Source organism: Equus asinus, chromosome 12 (genome assembly GCF_041296235.1).
Source record: "Equus asinus isolate D_3611 breed Donkey chromosome 12, EquAss-T2T_v2, whole genome shotgun sequence".
In the NCBI taxonomy this organism is placed as follows: Eukaryota; Metazoa; Chordata; class Mammalia; order Perissodactyla; family Equidae; genus Equus; species Equus asinus.
The window spans coordinates 28,418,457-28,435,300 of NC_091801.1; positions in this window are offsets into that span (position 1 = coordinate 28,418,457).

The following is a 16,844-nucleotide window of genomic DNA, read 5'->3' on the forward strand; positions in this document are numbered from 1 at the left end:
TTGCCCTCCCTACACTCCCTTCCTGCCCTGGTGGGCACACAATGTACAAAAATGTAATTTGTGACGATAACAACATGAGACAGTGGCATTATATAGAAGCAGAGCTTTTGTATGCTGTTGAAGCTTAGTTGGTATCAATGCAAACTAGATTGTTATAAATTAGGATGTAATTCTCATAGTAACTACTAAACAAATAACTAGAACATAAAGTAAAGAGATCCATTAGTAATCAAAAATCTCCTAACCAAAAAAAGTCCAAGACCAGATGGTTACACTGGTAAATTCTACCAACCATTTAAAGAAGAATTAACACCAATCATTCTCAAATTCTTCCCAAAGAAACAGAAGCAAAAGGAATAGTTCCTAACTCATTCTATAAGACCAGTATTAGCCTGATACCAAAGCCAGAAAAAGACACCACGAGAAAAGAAAACTGTAGATCAACATGCCTTATGAGTACATATTCAAAAATCCTCAGGAAAATACTACAAACCAAATCCAGCATCATAGTAAAGTGATTATACACCACAACTAGGAAGAATTTTCCCCAGAAATGCAAGGGTGGTTCAACATGAAAAATTCTATATAATACACCACATTATTAATGGAATGAAGGAAAAAATGATCATTTAAACTTATGCAGAAAAAGCATTTAACAAAATCCTATACCCTTTCATGGAAACAAAAAACCTGGAAAACTAGGAATAGACGGAAATATCCTCAACATGATGAAGGGCATTTATGAAAAACCCACAGCCAACATCATGCTCAATAGTGAAAGATTGAAAGCATTCACACTAAAATCAGGACTAAGACAAGGACACCTACTTTCATCACTGCTGTTCAACATTGTACTAGAGGTTCTAGCCAGATTAATTAGGCAAGAAAAAGAAATAAAAGGCATCAAAACTAGAAAGAAAGAAAGAAAACTTTCTTTATTCTCAAATGACATGATCCTAAATGTAAAAATCCCAAAGAATTCATGCAAAAAACTACTCAAGCTACTAAAAGAATTCAGCAAAGTTGCAGGATACAAAGTCAACATACAAAAATCAATTACATTTTTATATACTAACAATGAATAATCTTAAAAGGAAGTTAAGAAAATGATTCCATTTCCAACAGCATCATAAAGAATAAAACACATAGGAATAAAATTAACCAGGGAGGTGAGAGACTGCTAGACTGAAACTACAAAACATTTCTGGGAGAAAATTTAAAAGATCAAAATAAGTGGAAAGACATCCTGTGCTCATGGACTGGAATATTTAATATTATTAAGACAATAATACTGCCCAAAGCAATCTACAGATTCAATGCAATCTCCATTAACATTCCAGTGACATTTTTTCACAGAAATGGAAAAGCTGATCCTCAAATCCATATGGAATCGTAAGGGGCCCAAATAGCCAACACAATTTTGATAAGATTGAAGTTGGAGAACTCACACTACCTGATTGTAAAACTTACTACAAAGCTACAGTACTCAAAACAGTACATAGTCCTGGGATAAGGATAGACATACAGTCAAAATAGAATTGAAATTCCAGAAATAAACTCATACATATAAGCTAATTGATTCCATTTATGTGAAATATCCAGAATAGGTAAATCCATAGAGGCAGAAAACTGATTGCCAGGTGCTGTGGGTAGACAGGAATAGGGAGTGACTGCTTATGGACACATGGCTTCATTTGTGGTGAATGAACACATTTTGGAACAAGACAGAGGTGGTGGTTGCACAACAATGTGAATATACTAAATGCCATTAAATTGTACACTTTAAAATGGTTGATCTTATGTGCATTTCATCTCAATAAAAAATATTAGAACTAATAAATAAGTTCAGCAAGGTTGCAAGGATCCAAGATCAATACTAAAATATCAATTGCATTTCTGTACACTTATAATGAACAATCCAAAAATGAAATTAAAAAACAATAATACTTACAATAGTATCAAAAACTATAAAGTACTTAGGAATAAATTTTATAAAAGAAGTACAAAACATACTTTGAAAAGTATAAAACTGTTGAAAAATTAAAGAAGATCTGAGTAAATGAAAGGACAACAATGTTCATGAATCAGAAGACCTAATATTGTTAAGACGATCTAAAAATTCAACACAATCTCTATCAAAATCTCAGCTGGCTTCTCTGTAGAAATTGACAAACTAATCTTAAATTTCCTATAGAAAGTCAAGGGACCCAGAACAGCCAAATCAATTTTGAAGAAGAACAAAGTTAGAGGACTCACACTTCCCAAATTTAAAACTTACTACAATGTTTCAATATTAAAAACAGTGTAATACTGGAATAAGGATAGACATATACCAATGGAACAGAATTAAGTGTATGGAAATAAACCCTGACATTTACAATCAATTGATAATAAACAGGACAAGACAATTCAATGAAAAAATTCTTTTCAACAAATAGTGCTGGAACAATTGAATATGAACATGCAAAATAATGAAGTTCAACCTCTACCTTATGTCATATCTAAAAATTAACTTGAAATGGATCATAGACTTAAATATAAGAGCTAAAACTATAACGCTCTTAGAAGAAAACAAGGGCATAAATCTCCATGATATTGAATTAGGACGGTAGATATGACACCAAAAGCACAAGATACAAAAAGAAAGATTAACACATGGGATATTATCAAAATTGAAAACTTTTGTGTTGTAAATGAAACCATCTAGAAAGTGAAATGATCACCCATAAAATAGGAGTAAAATTGTATATCTAAGAAGGAACTTGTGTCTAGAATATATAAAGAACTCTTACAAGTCAATACAAAGACAACTCAATTGAAAAATGAACAAAGGAGCTGAATAGACATTTCTCCAAAGAAATTATACAAATGGCCAATATGCACATGAAAAGATGTTGAACATCATTAGCCACAATGTAACTCAAAACTATAATGAGGTACACTTCACACTTGCTAGGATGGGTAAAATTTAAAAAAAAAAAACCCCAGCTAATAACAAGTGTTGGTGAGGATATGGAGAGATTGGAACCCTTGTGCACTTGCAGAGAAAGTAAAATGATGCAGCCACTGTGGAAAACAGCCTGATCATTCCTCAGAAGGTTAGATACAGCTACTCGGCTTTCTTGTTTTTTGAGGAAGATTAGCCCTGAGCTAACATCTGCCACCAATGCTACTCTTTTTTGCTGAGGAAGACTGGTCCTGAGCTAACATCTGTGTCCATCTTCCTCTACTTTACATGTGGGACGCCTGCCACAGCATGGCTTGTCAAGCGGTGAGTAGGTCTGCACCCGGGATCCGAACTGGCAAACCCCGGGCCACCGAAGCGGAACATGTGAACTTAACTGCTGCACCACCGGACTGGCCCCTAGATATAGTTACTCTTTGACCTGGCAAGCCTACTCCTAGGTATGTACCTAAGAGAATTGAAAACATATGTCCACGCAAAAATTTTTACATGGATAATTTGTGGCAGCATTATTAATAATAGCCAAAAAGTGGAAACAATCCAAATAGTAATCAATGGATGAATGGATAAATAAAATGCAGCATATCCATACAATGGGAATGAAGCACTGATACAGTAGTGCAACTGTAATTGAAGAACTAGAGCGTGGATGAATCTTGGAAACATCGTGCTCAGTGAAAGAAGCCAGACACATGTTCATCAGGTAGTTGTTATAGTGATGTGAGCGGGCTGAGGAACATTTCTAAGCAGCCCCAGTGTTTCCGATCTTGAGTTGTATATACTGGAATGCAAACAAATAAAGCACTCAACATGCAGCTAAATAAGCCTATGACATTAATCAAGTATGTGATCAGAAAAAAATTCAAAGAACACATTGGTTATATATTGAATGACTTGTAGAATGAAGACAAACATCAAAAATAGAGTTATGCTCTTTCATATGGGAGACCAAAGATAGAATTTGGATTTGCTTTTAATATAGAAATGCCTATTAAGTTCAGGCAAAAACTATCTGCCTCAATTTCAGTTGACCGAACCACTTGTCCCTTTAAGAAGCTTAAGTGCATCAAAGAGCTTCTATTGAAAAGAATCAAATCATTGGAAAAAGTATTTTCTGGATACCTGTGCCAAAAACCTGAAAACCTCCTTAACAATCAATTTTTCAAGTTTGTGTGAATAGGTAATGGGTCCTCCACGTACACACTCTCAGTCCAAGTTTGGACTTTCTTGGTCTGTAGCCCTCCACCCTAACTGGGCTTATCATTCCTGGATTTGAGATCATAGAAATTGGTGGTAGCTAGTATTTGAAGGATGTTTGCTGGTGTCTGCCCCATGTTTACAGCTCTTGGCTCACATAATCCTCCAGAAATCCTGTAAAATTGGCATTATTGTAACTCTAATTTACAGATGTGAAAACTGATGCTCTGAGAGGTTAAGCGTTTTGCCCAAAGCTAGTGAGTGCAGATCACAAATCTAGGCCTTGGACCCCAAAGACTGCGCTCCCTCCACAGTATGGAACCACAGTCGTGGAGCCTGTGAGTTTCATTTGCAACATCCCCTTGTCACACTTGCATTGTCACCATCCTTACGGAGACCAACCCCCTGTAGACAAGAGGGTGAAAAATTCCATGAGACAAAGATCTAGTATTCAAATTATGAATCAAGAGCTGTGGTAAAAAAAAAAAAAAAAAAAAAAACCTACTGTTTCAACTATACAGTTTTTGTGCTGAAAAAAAGAACCAGGGCTGGAAAAGACTGTGTAGTAGTTGCTAAATGGCTAAGATGTAAATTGCCTTTATGAGTGCCCAAATGGTAAGCCGTGAGGCATTGGTCCGCCTCTGGCAAGAACCCTGTGGCTTTATTATTATTCTGAGCTTGTTCCTTTGCTCTTCATAACATCAGGTGCTCCCAGATGGGCATATTCTATTTTGGAGGCAATGAAATGCTGTAGCCGAAGCAACCCTGAACATCTCCTCCATTCTAGAATGCCACGCAAACCATTAGGATTTGGTCCCCAGACAGGCTGCAAGGCAATACTGTGCTGAGTCACAATGGGCTTCCTGACATCCGTGGTTTAATGGTGCCCTCTTTGTGGACATGTTGACATTAACTCTCAGTTAAAGTGTTCTTGCTCCATTTTCACTGTGGCCCTAATGCAATGTAAGATACGCCCTAGATTGGGAGTCAGGAAATCCCATCACCAGTTCCCTGTACAGCTTCCCAGGTGTGTGGTGTTGAGCAAATGCCTGCACATCTCCAGACTCCATCTAGGTTATTTTATTGTCTTTTAATGTCAGAGGAAGATCAAAGCAGTAAGTATATATTCAAAAATTACAGACTGCTAAAAATTGTATTTTTGCTGGAAATTACAATATTAAGGATGGCATTCTGAAGACAAGACCCCCTTGTGTAAATTAGGTGGGGAGAAAAAGACCTGAAAGAAACAACTTTTGTGAGTGCGAAGGAATGATCAGGGACCTAAATACATAATGCATAAATGTACACTATTTTATGCCTGGTATTATTAGGCTGATATTGAATATTCCTGACATTCCATCAAATTGAAGCCTGCATGTCGAAATTCTGACTCTGGGCGTATTCATTGCAAAGGGCTTTCCAGACAATTAGCTAATTGCTCCTGTGGGGCAGGCACAGAATCCAAAGAGTGTGATTATCATTAAGCTCTTCGGACCTAAACATGGCATGAGGCGAGACCCTCCCCTGTGTGTGTGTCACAAGAAAATCTGACATACTTAACAGCTCAAGGGAACAGCGATGCCAAATTGACATGCCAGCTGAGAGAACCTTCAGGGTTGAATTATTATGATTACTCCAGTAGCTTTCCTCTTTTAACACGGCTTTGAATCACCACCAGCTTCTGCTGAGGGTCCTGCGCCAGCAGTTAGTTACAAAGTTCTGGCCCTGAGTGCGTGCCTACTATTGAGATCTACCAGCCAGTGAGTTCAGGCTTTAAAATCACTTTCAAATTTACCAACTGGCCTAAAATTCGCATCTTTCTCAGGAGGATGAAGGTGGAATTGGCAAGTGGACCTGCAGATTAATGTTTGCTGTTTGTTTCATCATTCTACCTATTTCAACACTTAACAACTGAGAAAGAGGTTCTCTTTCTATTCTTACAAAGAAAAACAACAAGATATTCTTACATACAGGCTTGTAAACCTCCCAAGGGGAGACTTTTTTCTTTATCATGGGGGCAAATGGATCAGGATCTAATCTGCTTACCATTGCTGTACTTGTACAGCGATTTTAATGTGATCAGAGGATTATCTTCAGCATCTCAGACACTTAAACTATTCATTTCATTTTTAGCACGTCAACCAAGTGGCAGACATTTTTGTCAAAACGCATTTCCAGAATCTCAGTTTATTACCTCTTTGGGATTATATGTCTGGAACATATAATGGCCAATTTGGAATTTTAGTAATAATCTCTTGCAGGCTCACAAAAGTAAAAATGGATTGAACAGGGCCAACTCCAAGCTTGATTTCCATAGGCAACCACCTCCTGCTCTCGTTCAGTTAGAAATAATTTTACGTTTCATAGATCAACTAATGAAAATACACGAGAGATTTATTTTTCCATCTCATATAAAATCTCTAATGCTGAGACTTAGTGGCTAAAATATTTCTTAAAAATAAGAACCTTATGTGGTAGTACATATCATTAGCACAATTGTAAAAGACCAAGCCAAATCGTGTTAAAAGTTTTATCATTGAAAAGGAGCTGTCAAATTCCCGCCTGTATGGAACACAGTGCTGGGCCTCGGTAGAGTTCCCATCCTCCAGGAAAACATATATGTAAAAGCAAAACACAAACACGGAAAACAAGAGAATACAAATGATTTACTTTTTTACTTGGTGGCAATGGCAGATTTACCCATTTTGGGTATCTCTGATGTGCAGGCCCACTTTCTTCATGGCCCCTTTATTGCCATCTATTTGCACTGCTCTCTCACACACCTGCGCTCTCTGAAAGGTGGCTTTCGGAGTGAACACGGGTGCACAAAGACTCTGATCACGGCAAGCTACAAAGGTCATCTCAGCGCTCAAACTTTGGCACGGACATCATTAGTCTCCACAGTGATTTCCCAACTTTCTATTTTTTTAAAGCACAAACACAAAAAGATACTTACATTCATGGCTTTTGATACATACCGCACTTGCTCCAGGTATTGTAAAGATAAACGCGACCACTGTTTTCAAGTAACTTTAACCATTCTTCAGAAAGTACCTGAAAAGCAGTTTTAGGTGCTGCCTCTGTTTCTAGTAACGCTCTAGAATAATCTAGAACAATGCTTTCCAATTGAAATGGAATATGTGCCTCATACACAGTTTTATATTTTCTAGTAGCCTCACTAAAAAGGCAAAAGAGTGCCGGCTCTGTGATGTGCCGGTTAAGTTCATGCCCTCTGCTTCGGTGGCCTGGGTTCAAGAGTTCAGATCCCAGGTGTGGACCTACACCACTCATCAGCCATGCTGTGGCGGTGACCCACATGTAAAGTGGAGGAAGATTGGCACAGATGTTAGCTCAGGGCTAATCTTCCTCAGAGGGGAAAAAAAGGTAAAAGAAAAAGCAAAATTAATTCTAACAATACTTTTTATTTAATGCTATTCTAAAATATTATTCAACTTGTAATCAATATAAAAATATCAATGAGAGATTTTACATTTATTTTTTTTCATACTAAGTGTTTGAAATCTGTAGTATATTTTACACTGACAGCACAACTCAATCGGGACTGACCACATTTCAAGTGGCCAACAGTCACATGTGACTAGTGGCTTTTATACAGTGCAGGTGTAGATGGCAAGATATACACTTTGGACGTCTTCTGTTGATGCGAGAGATGAATTTGATCACATGTATTTATTCATTATTCATCTCAGTGTTACTATTTTTATTTTTGACTAGATTTGTTTAATATTTTGCTTCCTCATGGTTTATTTCCTTGGTTGCAATGTTATCAAGTGGTGCCTTCAGAAGAGGTAACATACTGTAATTGAAACAGGCCTCTTAATTAAGGGCCTTATGAAAAGGATATCTACAGACACTGTTTGCTTGGGGATATAATAATGAAATCATAGGATTAATTGAGAATTAGGTAGGAAAAAAATATATGTTCAATCACAAACTTATGACTAATACAAATCCTGCAGAATAAAGCCCTAGGTCCTCACTGTGGTTTTCTGTGATTTTATCAGCTGACCTCTGCCTTCTGTTCCAGCTTCCTTGCTCCCCATTCCTTAAACCCACCCCATGATCTAGTCTGACTGAATTATTTGCAGTTCCTCTAATGTAATCATACACAAGCCTATAAGTCAGGTGTATTTTATCATTACATCACAGGTCAAGAATGCAAAGTTTGGTGGTGTTAAACGACTTGCACATGTGCTAAATGGTAAAGTCAGGAAACGGATCTTCTGACTCATCTGCTGAGCAGAGCCCACTCCACAGGAGACAAGTAGACTAAGGTTCTGCAGACCGTTTGAGAAGGGTGTCCTTAGCTCCTCAAAATGATAGCCCAAGTAGCCAGACCAAACTTGGTGACTGTTTTACCTTCAGCTTGCTGCTGTCCATGGGACAAACAAAATATTTCATTACCAGCATTTAACTTGTGTTTTGCAGTGGAATACTATACACATTCCCCAATACAAAGAAACAAGAAACTATGGTTTTGTTTCAATTTCCAACCGTGCTTAGTATTTAACTTCGGTTATTTCAAAGGCAGATCAGTCTAAGAGCTTGACAAGGTAATTTTAGGGCACATTACGATTGATGCCTTTTAAACTACTGTGGTGGCTTTGGGTTTTTCTCCCATTGTTTCCAAAAACCTAGTATTTTGTGTGGGTGAGTAAAAAGTTGTTTTTTTAGGAAATTGCTGGTATTACAGGAATGAGTTTGTTGTTTAGCAAATATTTTAAAGGGAAAGACCATTCAGTGACACATAGAAGTCATTTCTTTACTTTTGAAATGACTGTGACTTTATCATTGTCCTTCCCGTTTGCCTCATACTTCTCTCTGATTCTTCCCCAAACCTACTTTATGAACATGGTACCACTGTTAAGGGCTGACATCGATAAATCAAGATGTGAAAAGCTGAAATCTGTGGATCCTCTTCTACCACAGCTTCTTCATTATACTTTACTGTTGTTATTAATTTAAATAACGCAGACGTGTTGAAATCTATAGAGAATCAAGAACACATAAAATCTGACGCACATTTTAGAGTACCATTGAAGAGTGATATGTACCCAAATAGTTAACTTTAAAATTTCAGAAGTGCCTGAAAAGAAACCACAAAAGCATAGTCAAGTCTCTCAGTACTACAGCACAAGAAAGCCCCAAATTAGAGATGGGATTGACTAGGAGTGACCACGTTTTGCCTGCTGGTGTAGGGCAGGCCAAGTAGAGGATACAACCTGTGTCAGTGATGTGAAAGGCAGCTATAAGCTATTATGTGAGCATATGATCTTTTGTGCATCAAAAGTGCAGAGATCCAATAAGCAGGAAGCATGAAGGAGATGCCACAAGGAGCAACTTGTATCCCTAATGTTGGAGACAGTAAAGAGGAAATCTCTGAATAAGAAATGCAGAGATCTTGGTTGCTGTTGAGGGCATTGGATAACAGAGAGAAGAGACCCAGTCTTTGACCTAGTGCCCTGTGATAGAACATTCTCTGACTAGAAGTCCATCAGCTGGTCAGGTTTAGATGAGGAGGCATTCCCATACCTCCCTCAGGCCCTCAAAGAGGAAACAAACAAAGGGCAAGTAGTTAATTATTAGAATAAGTTTTGTTTGATAAATATGTGCATATTTATAGTTATTGAATAGATCACAAAAAGTGAGCTTGAAAGTATATTCAAAAATCATTCTGTTCATAATAGCAACAACAAATATAAAATACATAGGAATTAAAATAATGTGAAAACTTGAAACTACTATAACTTGAAAGAAGAAATGTTTGACAAAATAGATAGGCATACCGTGTTTCTCCACTGTAAAAGTCAGCATTCTAAAATTACTAGTAATCTCTAAATTAATTTAAGAGTTTAATGCAATTCCAACTAAAATGCAAACATCACTCTTTTAAGACTGGGATGGTAGCAAGCCCCTGACCCAAGCATGACCAATCATGGGCTAAACGAGCCATTCCAGAGCTCTTTGTTGCAGGCCAGAATTGAGAAGTGCAGAGATTAAGTCAGACAATGATGGACACGTCATGCAGCCAAGTCCGGCTGGAGAAGGAAGTGACAGGGAACGAGAACCACAGCAAAGCTCCTCTGTAGAGAGCAGCGCACTAGTGGAGCCGAGACTCAGAGATGACCCTGACTTTCTCGCGCCTGTTCCTATTGTGTAAGATCCTTTGTGAAATTGTTTATTGTTTTCTTTTGATAAAGTTTTTCACTTGAGCTACTTTGAATGAGCTTCTGTCAGTTGATCAAAATAATTCCTTAGCTATGTAGTTATTATATTTTTTTCCTTCGTTATGTTTTAAAAATTTTTCTATTTGTCTCCTATATTACTTTTATAGTCAGGTTTTAAAAAGGAGTATCCACGGTCATAGTCCTGGAGGAACTGGATAGGGGGCATTCAGGCAGGGTTCTGCAGGCGCTTGGCATTGCACTGCTCTGGGAGCCACCTTTACTCTGTAGACATCCCTGATTTGTAAATTTGAATTGCAATTTTGACAAGTGGAAGTAAAATATTTGAAGAAAGTATAACTTCTTCTAATTCTCACAGCGATGCTGTGTGTACTATAGACATCTTTGTTAAGCAGTTTAGCAAGGAGAGAGCTGGCCTAGGGCACCAGGTGTGGATTCAGTGCGTACAGGCGGTGAGTAAGTCAGTCCTGTGAGAAGTAAAGTACAAATAGAAGAGAGAACCAAGCCACTGAGGTCAGAGATGGATCAAGCCTTCTTAGATAACTACGGGAAGGTTGAGTCGAACTTTGATAACTTAAGAATAATACCAGGAATAGGGGAAAAACAGCCTGGAGGCAGAGAGAATGTGTGGTATGTGAGGATGGTGTCTAACAGAAAATGACATCATTACATGTGAGTAAAAAATGCACATATGTCTACCGGCGTTGACCTTTGGTAGTTTTCATTCTGTCAACTTTACCTGGTGCTTTAGGACAATCAGACATTAGCAGAAGGTCCCCTCTGTTATGTCACATGCATGGCTTAGTGGGCACCAGTTACCAATGAGATGGCCCTTGTATTTCGCTCCTGCCTCACAGTCAAAGGGTTGGACAAGAAGAATTACCAGAGAAAAGATTAAGGAGAAAGCCATTATATTTAGGGTGTTAGGTTCAGTGTCACTTTGTGCTGCAGGAAGGCAGATATAAAGTCAGAGAGCTATAAGTTCAATAGCTGTAAAAGTCTGGATTCAGCTATTTAGATCAACCATACAACTAATTAAGTAAATATAAAGACAGCATTAAAAAAAGCATATTTTGACATGACCGATTTTAGTAAAATCTGTTCAAATCCATAATATAACTGAATATAGACAGGCATATTAGACACATCAATATACCCAGAAGCACTGTAACAAACACACTTCTGGATAACTCACTCAATACCTCAGGAGGCCCCAGAAATTTTGATTAGAGTTAGTAAGAAATTTCCCACCTTGAGTGTAGATCCTTCTGTTTAAATAATGTATCACCTGAAATAATGTCAGTCTTGAATAATATGTAATTTGGGAGGATCTATAAGAAACCAATTATGCAAGCTCTTTAAGAACATTTTACCACGGAATTTAATTTTTTAAAGAATAAAATTTTTAAATACATGTTACTCAAACCATTTTGAAAAAAGAATTTTATACACACACACACACACTATAAAACATTGAATAAAAGCCATTTCAGCTCAGTGGCTCCCTTGTACAGCTGTTTGACAATGACAGCTCACTCTGACTATTACCAGGCAGGATCTCTGTTGATACATCCAAGAAGCTTCAATTCCCTTCAAGTTCATCTGTCACTCACTTCACTCGAAGCCCTGCCGGCAGGGAAAGGCGAGGCTTTGTGGCTCCTCCCAGCCTGCAGATGGCGAGCTGGCCAGATCACATCCAGCACATCCTTGTCTTTCCTGCCCAGGTCCACTGCACACAGAGTGAAGGGGTTCAAATGATCGGGAACAAAGTACAGAAACAACACGTGTGTCATGATATGTCTTTGATGTGAAAGTAAAATTCTGGCATGCAAATGTGATGGTTTGTGGGTTTTGTTGTTATTGTTGTTTTTAGAATTTATGGAAGCATCAATAAAGAGACACCAGTTAACAGTAACTCTTCCTCATTTTTACCTGTAGGAATCCCATTAAGTGAAGATTTCAACCACAGTCCTCTTCCCAGGTACATTCATTTTGTCTCACATTTTCAGCAGTAGTGTTTACAACTAGTATGCTGGAGCATACCAATGACCCCTACAACCTCCACAGATAGGCCTCCAAATCTGGCCAATGTGTATGTACAATTTGTTTTCTGAAAGTGAGGGCACACACTTAAGGTGACTTTTGTCAGGCAGAGATGGGAGCTGGGGGTCATGTGACATAGCTCAGAGTAGGGTAAAACTGGTTGTAAATTGTAAGATGCATAAGAAAAACCTCTGGCCACATCTAAAATGGGGCTGAGCTATGACTGTCAACATTTCTATTAAAACAGAGACACAAGGGTTTGGAGCACAAAGTGAATAGTACAATAACCGCAGAAATAACTTTTTTTTTGTTTTCTAGAACTTCGTTTTTAAAACTGGAAAGTGTGCCATAAACACAGAACGATTAAGAACCAGTTTGCTTATAAATGAATGAACCTACACCGCACTTGGTACATCTCTCCATTACAGCCTGTATTCGTTTGCTAGGGCTGCCACACGAGGTACCACAGACTGGATGGTTTACGCAACAGAAATTTATTCTTCCACAGCTTCGGAGGCCAGAAGTTCAAGGTGTTGGCAGGATGGTTTCTTCTGAGACCTCTCTCCTTCCCACTGTGTGTTCACACAGTCTTCCCTTTATGTATATATCTGGGTCCTAATCTCCTCTTCTTATAAGGACATCAGATTGGATTAGGGCTCACACTAATGGCTTCACTGTAACTTAAATACCTCGTTAAAGACCTTTTCTCCAAATACAGTCACAATCTAAGGTACCAGGGGTTAAGGCTTCAACACATGAATTTGGGGGAGACACAATTCAGCCCCTAACACAGCCCTGATGCAATCTGGCCGCAGGTTTTTGTTGGACTTTGGCCCTTTCTGCAATCAGTCTCCTCAACCCTACTTTACTGATTAATTAATTAGATTGATTAATTTTAGCATCCACATGGACACATAACCAACTTCCAACTTCACAACTCCTCAATATATCACAATTAGTAATAACTTTCAGCTTCACTCCAAAAGCCGCTCTTCAAAACTACTTCCAGTCAAAGGTGAAGTCCAGTACCCCTCTTCCAGGTATCCCAGTGGGAGGTCACCATAACTACCGGAGCCTGGGTTTTCAGAAGGGAGGGAACTGTCTTGGTTTAAGAAAATGGTTTTACAAGTGATCTAGGGGGCCAGCACCATGGCTGAGTGGTTAAATTCCGCTTCAGTGGCCCAGGGTTTTGCTGGTTTGGATCCTGGGTGCGGACCTAGCACCACTCATCAAGCCATGCTAAGGCCAGCATCCCACATAGCACAACCAGAAAGACCTGCAACTAGAATATACAACTATGTACTGTGGGGCTTTGGAGAGAAGAAGAAGGAGGGGAAAAAAAGATTGGCAACAGATGTCAGTGCAGATACTAATCTGAAAAAAAAAGTGATCTGTGAGTGGCAGACAAGTCCTCAGGACCTGGGTTGGTGGGAGAAAAGGAAACTGAATGAGATAAAATCTTCCATATATGGACTAAACAAGAATTAGAGAGGAATGGTCGTGGGGAGAGTGCAGTGTTTTGTGGCAGGAGACTGGAGGCTGAGTTAATGGGGAGAGATTTTTCAGAACAGGCTCATCAAATACTCCATTTTAAGTGATTTATCTTCTGTGATGTGAACTCTTTCTGTAATTGCAGAGCTTTTGTAAAGTCTACTCTATTTGAGGCCTCTTCCGTGTGGTTCCTATGTGTAAAAGCCTTGGCAATTTAGTAAATCCACATCTGGGTTGGCTGCTAAGGAACAGGGAAGCGTACATTAACTGAAGGGACCACCCAGTAATCTGAGGGCTCTCTGTGAAGACTGGAGCCTGCAATGACAAGGTCTCTGCTCTTGGCACCAAATCTGCAGAGGTATTGGGAGGAATGAGGCTTTCATGGCAGCAGATCTGGGAGTCCAGCCAATTTCAGTGACTCTAGAAGGACAGTGTTACACAGCTGACTTTTGATAAGCTCCTGTCTGTCTTTCCATCTCTCACTGTTTGACTCCCACTAAAGAATTCCCATTTTACTAGGACCCCAATTCCTGGTCTTATTTCCTTCCCTGTCCAACCTGAACCTCATTATCTACTATATAAAACATTTCTAACTACTTTCTATCTGCTTTCTAGTTGTAATTTTCATACATGTTTAATATCCTCCTCTTTAAAAAAATTATTTGTAGAACCCATAGATCTGCCAGTTACTAGCCCATTTCTCTGCTCCCTTTAATATCAAAATTCCTCAGAGTTTTTATTACCAAGTGTGCACCTTGTTACTTCTTATTCTCTTCTTACTTCACTCTGACTTAAGCTTTTGGTTCCAACACTGTTGAAGTCACTCTTGTCAAGATCAACGAGGATCTCCATTTTGTCTAATTCTATGGTCAATTCCAGGCTCCATTTGTTGTGGACTCTATTTGGCACAGTTGATCATTTCCTCCAACTGAAAACACCTTTTATCATTTGGATTTCAGGATGCCACACTCATTCCTCCTGAATTCATTGTTCACCTCTTGTTCTCTTTTTGGCTGGCACCTCTTTATCTTTCTAAATTCTAAATATTGGTATGACTCACATCTCAAACCTCAGCCATTTCCTGTTTCTATCTGTAAATATTCCCTAGGTTTCCTCAGATAGCATCATGGTTTTAAAATTTATCTGTACACTAACATTCTCCAAATTTATACTATTACCCTGAGTTTCCCCTTGAACATCAAAGTTGAGTATCATGCCCAACTGCCTATTCAACATACTCTACTTGAAGAATAGCAATCTCAAACTTAAAGTGTCCACAACAGAATTCTCAATTTCCTTCAACCCACAAACCTACTCCTCGTCCATTTTCCCTGTTTCAGTGAGTGATGATGCTGTGGGCCCAGCTGTTGAGGCCATGTCCTGGTTATCATCCAAATTCTTCATATGCAAGCCTGCATCTACTGCAACAGTATAGTCTATCGGCCTATCAACCATACCTTCAAAGTTGTCCCCCAGTCTAAGCATTTCTCTCTACCTTCTCTCCTTCCATGTTAGTCTAAGCCTACACCAGCTCACAGCAAGAGTCCTACAATAGCCAACTTACAAGTCTCCACTCTTCTACCCAACAGTCAATTCTTTACGCAGCAACCAGAATGATCTTTTTACGTGTAAATTAGACCACACCACACTCTAGTTTACTAGCTGCCTACTGACTTCTCCTCTCACTCTGAATTTCATCTAAAATCCATGGCATGGCTTCCAAAGCTCTGCATAATCTGGAGCCTTACTTCTCCAAACTTAACCTCTTATAACTCTCCATTTTGCTCTCCACCGTCTGGCAACACATCAACTATATTTTTACATTCAATTTTCCCTTTGCCTGGATAGTCTTCCCCCAGATCTTCTCTGGAACTGCCTCTCATTTTATTGAGATCTCTATTCAAACCAAACCCTTCGGCAAGGTCTTGTCTGATCAGCCTGCCTGAAACAAGCATCCTGATAAGTCCACATCCAGCTGCTTTATTTTTCTTCATTGAACTACTTGGCGTTATTTTATATATCTGTTTGTTTATTTTTTGTTTCACCTGCTAAAATGTAAGCTCCATGAGGACAGTTTCCTCATCTCAAAAAAGCTTTTAAGAGTGCATTCTTATAGTGTTCCACATTGACCAAACCTAACTAGGAGAAGGCAAGAGAGTCCATTGCTGTAGTCTGCACAGGCCAAATTTGTAGGTAGAGAATAATACGGAGAGGTAGAGAGTGAATCTGGAGGAAGTTATCTGGCACAGTCAACCCTCATGTCCTTTAGCATCCACAATTATCTTTCTTTCCACTGAAAAACTGTGTCTCCTACACAGGGGACACATCTATATTATCATCATGGAGTGATATCAATTTGGTCATATTTCTACCTAAAACTTAAAATATTATCCATCAGTAATGTAATTCATATAAGTTAGTGGGATAAGGAGAAGATGGAAGAAACAATTAACATAAACATAGCCATTGTGTCCCCATTTCTGTAGCTGGCCATGAGGCTTCTGAAGGTCATCAGTAGTTGATGGAACTGGTCAGATATAGTCAACCTGCCAATAGGTGACTGGCTACCTCTGCAGGGGAAGATGATATACTGGACCTCACTGTTGGCCTTGCCTGTTTACAAACTGAGTGTTCAGCAGTCACAATAACCACATAAATTCTGGTGAAAGGAAATGCATTTTGTTGATCCTATACACATCCTCCACGCCCACCACCAGGCTCCCTTGGTGCATGGGCCTATTGAACAGAAGAGCTCTGGAGAAAGGTTGTGGTGCACACTTACTGAGATATGAATACTTTCACATTCTAGGACAATTCCAAATGTGCTGTCTGTGTACCTCTCCATCAGACCATCTTGTCAACAACTATCCAGTCTTGTTTGTTCTTAAGTCCATGTCCAGCCTGCCAGCCTATTAACTACTGCTCATGAATCAGTATATATT